Source organism: Rhagoletis pomonella, unplaced genomic scaffold (genome assembly GCF_013731165.1).
Source record: "Rhagoletis pomonella isolate Grant_MI unplaced genomic scaffold, Rhpom_1.0 Rhpom_scaffold_00002, whole genome shotgun sequence".
Taxonomy (NCBI): domain Eukaryota; kingdom Metazoa; phylum Arthropoda; class Insecta; order Diptera; family Tephritidae; genus Rhagoletis; species Rhagoletis pomonella.
Genome location: NW_023458556.1, coordinates 9,872,820 through 9,879,267, shown reverse-complemented (window position 1 = coordinate 9,879,267; position 6,448 = coordinate 9,872,820). Strand labels below are relative to the sequence as shown.

General features: G+C 33.1%; 1 non-coding gene across 1 annotated transcript; it reads left to right on the top strand.

Annotated features, from left to right (window-relative positions):
• The first annotated feature begins 2,462 nt into the window (after positions 1-2,462).
• Trnaw-cca lies at positions 2,463-2,534 on the top strand. The gene has a single exon. It is a non-coding gene; the product is annotated as a tRNA-Trp (tRNA).
• Positions 2,535-6,448: the final 3,914 nt, after the last annotated feature.

Here is a 6,448-nt window from a genome sequence, read left to right as displayed (position 1 = left end):
TCGGGAGTACGTGTAACAGCGATGCCAACTTGCGGGGAATAATTCCTGGATTTGAGGGGAAATTGTCTCGCCACGGTGAATCGGGGAATGGGCTGCCTTTTTCGGGGAATTTTGACTATTTAATTTTAAATCATTAAAGAACTTACCCCTGAAGTTAAAAAAGCTTTTAACTCGAACAAATTATGAATGAGGATGTGTTTATTGTTGTATTGTAGTTTCTGAAGGTGTGCTAAAGGTTATTCTTAAATTTGAGCTAAAAAAGTTATTGGGATCAATAGTTATTAACTAACAAATTTTTGCTAGTTAACTATTTATTATTTATTAACGCGAACACTTTTTTTAATTAAATTTTTTATTAGTCGTTTCGATGGTCCTTAGCAATGGTATCAATAGTTGTGGAAAATAGGCGACATTTTTGACAAAGATGTATTTCAGGTGCGCGAATTGGCAAAAATTAAAAATCGCGTTGAGCAACCCCTAAACGATCACTGATTTCTCTAAACATTTCAGCAACATATTTTTTCGTGATGATTTTGAAGATTTTGACGCATCAAATAAAATAAATCTCGAAAAATCGTTTTTTTTTTAATCAGTCTGGTATACATACGTACATATGTATGTCTAATCTCGAATCTGTAGTTAAAGGCCCCAGCAGTTATAAAAAATCAACGTGCACATTAATATACTAAAATTAAATTGGCTTTCGAGTAAAAAGTTGAAAATTTGTACGAACATTTGTTGTTTAATTTGTGGAATTTTTGTGAGTTTTGCCGAAAATTTTAAACCTTGACTTACATATATGGGGTATGTTATACAATAAGATATATTTTTATAAGAAATTAGTGAAAAAATTTAACATTTAAATATTATCTGTAAATTTTTTAATAAATTCAAACAATTGAATTAAAAGACTAATAATTTTAATGGAAATATGCCAGTGCGGGAAATTTAACCGAAAATCGGGCTGTACCTACGCAGCAGAGTGATCACCAGTGATCAAGCTAAACAAGAGTCATGGGAAAACGCGAATAGGAGCATGAGCGTGGAGCGGCGCGAGCAGTGTGATGACGGCTCAAGAAGATTTTTCTGACAAATACCTCTACGTAAATTTGCATAATGTCATCTTACATATGTACATACGTACTAAAAACATTGTTATACATAGCTCCTATTGTTTTTCTGTTTTGCTGCTTTGCTGTTTACCTCTCCACAATTCTCGTGACTAAGGTCATTGACTGCCAAAATTTTTGACTTTGTTTGTTTGTATATACGACGTCCGCCACCAACCAGCGACTGGGCCATAAAAACTGGAATAGGCACATATTGACATACTAATTGTTTTTGCCATCGGCGTTGTCAGAGCGGCGGGGCTCTCATTGCCTTGCCTAAATTTGTTTTTAGAACAGAGCGAACATGTTTGGCAACTGCACTCTTTCAGAGCCTCAGAGCCTCAGGTGCGGGGAGGGTCAGAGAGTAGTCGTGCATTCTAATTTTCGAAACAAAGCCAAAAAATAAAAATAAAAAAATGGCAAGCTTGAGTTGGCGTTTGAAAGTTTTCAGTTTTCAGTTTTGGTTGAGTTGGTGGTTTGCATTTTTGACAATTACACTATTTCACTTGAATTTTCGGCTGCGATCCATTATTGTCGGAGTTGTTGTTGTTCATTAGCATTTCATACCCGAATTTCTAGCGTAACCGGATGCAAGGTTCAGTGCATTTTCGACTGCATCATTATTCTCCATGGCTGCTTAGCACTTTACACGTATGTACGTACATACATACATACATATTTTCCCAACTAAAAAAGAATTGCAAGAACAGCAAAAGCAAAAAAAAAAGAGATTTCGTCGGGCGCAACCAACCCAAAACTTTGCTGAAAAATACATAAAATAAAATGAAAAAGTTGTGTAAATAATCGACGTCCGCGGCTGGATCATTCCATTTACTAGAATCGCATTATCTGTGCATGCCTTTGTTTTGAAAATTTGCACTGCAATTCACCTCAGTCAAGTCAGCTATGTAAATACATACATATGTTTGTTGTTATTCATATGGTATGTATGTATGTATGTATGTGTGACAGATCCCAATTGATGTTGTTAGAGCGGTGCGTCAATCGCACGCGTTTGTGTGTATGTATTTACATATGTATGTATGTCTGTCAGACATATGTATTTGTATGCACGTCTATAAATCGCTGTAGAATTCTAATTTTGTACCCCAACTTGTGCGCTCGCATCGACATTTTAGTCAACTTTACAGTTGTTGTTGCTATTGTTGGTGTAGTGCTGTTTGGTGTGTTTTATTAATTTAAATTGTTTGTTTTTGAGTTTTACGTTCTCTTTGTGTTTTATTCATTTGTGCAGTTGTTGTTCTGTGCGGCTTTGTGTATAGAATTTGAATATTTTTTGTTGGTTTGCGGTGATAAGTTTTTAATACGCCGTGCGTTATGCCGATTAGCGAAGACTCCGTGGCGCAACGGTAGCGCGTCTGACTCCAGATCAGAAGGTTGCGTGTTCAAATCACGTCGGGGTCAATGTGGAAAGATTTTTTTCAATTTTTTTTTTTTGTTTAATTTATTACTTCTTATTCATATAATAATATGTAGCGCCTTAAAAGTAATTTTGTGCTTTTTGATACCCGTATTGTAAAACATATTTCATTTATTTTATCAATTTAATAAAATAAAATTTTTCAAACAAACATTCATTTTGATACAAATATTTCAATATTCAAATTGAATATTCCTATATCCTATCAATTATGTAAATCAAATTAAAATTTTCAAAGAGGTGGCAGCCTTCAACAAAAATATTTTCGGCTAAACTTTTTAAACCGCTTTCTTTTGACAGCCACATTGAAATGTTTACATACTTTATTTATCAATAACTTTCAAAGAGGTGGCACCTCTCAAATTTTTGTTCTTTCTATATTTTAAGTTAGACCTCTAGCAATACATCGGTGGAAAGTGCATTCCATTCCATTCATTAGTTTTCGAGTAATGCGCGTACAAACAGACAGGCAGACAGATAGACAGACAGACAAAAATTGTCGATTTGGTTTCTGTTGCTCTTATAAAGACCCCCATATTAATTTTTCTTTAATATCTATAATATACAGACATCGGCCTGTTACAATTTTATTATACATATGTATAGATATGTGCAGCGTTAGCACTCAATAGTGATTCGGATAAGTTATTGACTTTATATACATTTTATATTTACAAGTAGGTACCAATTTTATATGTAAACCAACTTTAATCTTAATTCTTGTCTCCGGTGCTTTTAATAAATCTTAGCGAGAAAATTATTCGTAAAAAAATTAAACATTCAACTCCTTTCCTGCAGGTTTTTATGATAAATTAAAAAATTTAATTATAAATCGCAGTTTAAAGAGTTAAAATATTCTACCAAGATGTTAAGCAGTAAATTTTAATAGCCCAATAAGCACAAAGAAAACTTTTTTCCATCTTGCCATGCTTTTTTATGGAATTTTCACATGTGCATTGTAGCTTATGATTTAAATAGCAGCACTTTGACTACAATTGTAACCAAACGACAACACTAACAGTAAATTTTTTTTTTCTCCGAGTTCCCTGCCGGATTTTGGTTGGCTTTTCAGAAGAAAGGTAATATACCTCACGTACATACCTACATAAAGTATTTTTCTCCAGCATTTTTTCCAAGGTTTGATTAAAAGTCGAATAAAGTTTGAATTCAACTAAACTACTAATTCACAATTTGGGTAAGTAAATATTAGGTACTAAGCTACGAAAAAATTCCATTACTTAAATTTTCCGAGAAAATTCATTATTAATTTTCCTTAATGTGACCGCATATTAATAGCGTTAACTTCGAATTTCAATTAGTCCTTCTTGTGTCTTTAGCGGTATTTTTAACTATTGTTTTTTAAGTAAATATTTTATTTGAAATTAAGTAATTTTTAACAATTTTCAAGAACAAAAAATCTAAAATACGCATGTCATCACATCTCTCTTAAACAGGCTTGCGAAGGGGTTCCCCATGAAAAACTAAAAGGCAATTTGGGTAGGTATCATGTGGGACTTAGCTACGAAAAAATTTATAAGAAATTCCATCACGCAAATTTTCCTCAAAATTACTTTTTTATTTATTTTTTTTTCTAATTTACTTATGGCCTTATTTTATAAAAAATAAAGTAGGTTTAAAGAGCATTATAAGCTGACGTTTTCATAAATTTTTCAATTTATAAAAGTTTTATAAAGGTAGATGTATTTTTTACTAATACTGTTGTTTTTTAAGTAACAATTTAATTTATTTTGGTTTTTTCATGAAAATTTTTAAAACTTACTTGTTTAATTGTTCTCAGTATTACTTTTGTTCTCTGTTGCTGGTGTATGTATTTCCATAAGTCTTGCTAACTTACTCGGTCTCTTAAGGGATATTTTTAACTAATACAGTTTATTTGTTGAGGAAAAATTTAATTACACGGAGTTTTTTTGGCTTTTCGTGAAAATGGTTAAAAGCTCTAAAATAAAAATAAATGTAGATGTACTAAATAGAAACAAAATCAAGCTGTACTCCAATTTGCCCGTTTGTTTGAGAATGGGTTGGTTCTCCAATTTAAAATCAACATTTGAAATTGAATTAAGAACTAGATCTCCACTTATCAAATACTTATTTGGAGCATTCATCGAAAAAAAACGAAAATTCTGCATTAAATTTTGCAGTGAGAATGGACTGTCTGATAAACCTGTACGAGAAGGTTTGAGGGTTCACTTTTCTCCCGGCTCAAAGTATCTCAGAGCATTCATTGATGTCTCACGATGAACATAAGATAATGTTAACGGGCTTTTGGCTTAACGAAGGGTGTGCCAACAACGTACATACATATATACTGTGGATCTACACCTCTATGATCAGAGTACTAGAGAACAAGATAGAACTTTATCCAGCGAGATAGAGCCGCCATAAATGCATATGCATATACATGTCATAAGACATACATAAGTATGTAAATTAGGGTGGCATACCTGAAGAATTTCAAAACTTAAAAAAATATAGGGTTTGGTACGCGGGTTTAAAAATTGCATTTAAAAAGTTCTACAAAATTTTAACTTTAACCGGCTTCAACTCAGCGAGGTGAGGAGTTTATATGAATAGGGTTCAATAATATGTAAAATTTATTAGATCTAAAGTAAAAATTTTGTCAAATTTGTGGGATTTAAAAAAAAAAAAAATTTTTTAATTTTTAAATTTTCATAGATGTCTTTATTTTGTACGTACAGCTAAACAAGGGGCGTCCCAAACAAAATTTAAAAGTTGATATTTTTAAGTACCACCCTAATGTACATACATAGATGTGCCTCGACATACATACATAAAAGTTCTGAAATACTTAACGTAAGCGCAACGATCTGCTGTGCCGAAAGTATCATTTGTATGGTTTCACTTCCTCTTCGCACGATCTTCGTGCTACGCTGCTTTAACGCTCCCATTTTTTGCACCTACTTGCAGAGCCCCTTTATCAAGTGGCAGGCCATTTTTAAGCGTGCATAAGTGTGAGTGACTTTTTTGGCAATTCACGGTGTGTCTGTACACTAGGGTGGTAAAAAAAAAAGTTTAAAATGTAAAAATGGAATACCCGATTTTTTTTGTTAAAAAAAAAATATATATATATTTAGAACTGCCTCAAAGTCCATGAAGTTTCCTTGTATTTTATATGGGGGCAAGACACGTTTTCGTAGAAATTATATAGAATTCTTGAAAATAAATTGTTTTCGATCGTTTTCTTCAGAAGACTTTCAATAATAATATCTCTAAATGATAGTTGGTATTAAAAAATTGTTAAATAAACAATCGGGTATTGTTACTGGATGTCCCCTTTAGAGACTCTGTTTCTCTTTCGCATCGAAAAATATTGATTTTCAAGAATTCTAAACCATTTCTCCGAAAACGTGTCTGGCGCCATATAAAATACAAGGAAAACTTCATAGCCTTTGAGGCATTTCCAAATATGTATAGATATATATTTTTTTAAACAAAAAACTATGGTTGCTCTTTCTTTTCACTTAGAAAAATCCTAAGGGGTGAGAGCTTAACATTTGAAACTTTTTTTCCCCCGCATGTATTTTTGGACCGCCCTACTGTACACACAATTGCTATCTTTGCTTTCTCCGCTCGCTTCTTCTACTAAGCAGCCTTCCTTGCTTAGACTCCTCACACCATGCAACACGACGCATGAGTAATTTGCTATTTGATACTTTTTAAGTGCTGCTGCTGCCCGCTGTCACATCTGGCGCTGCTGCTGCTGCTGCTTTTCTCTCTGCTACATACCTTTGAATGCAAGACTTTTTCAGTTAAAAAAAAAAAAAAACAAATTTTGCCTGTTTGTGAGTTTGTGAGTGGAGTGGTGCATCATGGTGTTGGGTATTAGGTTCGCCATCGCGATTGGTTGTTCAGTTGTTGT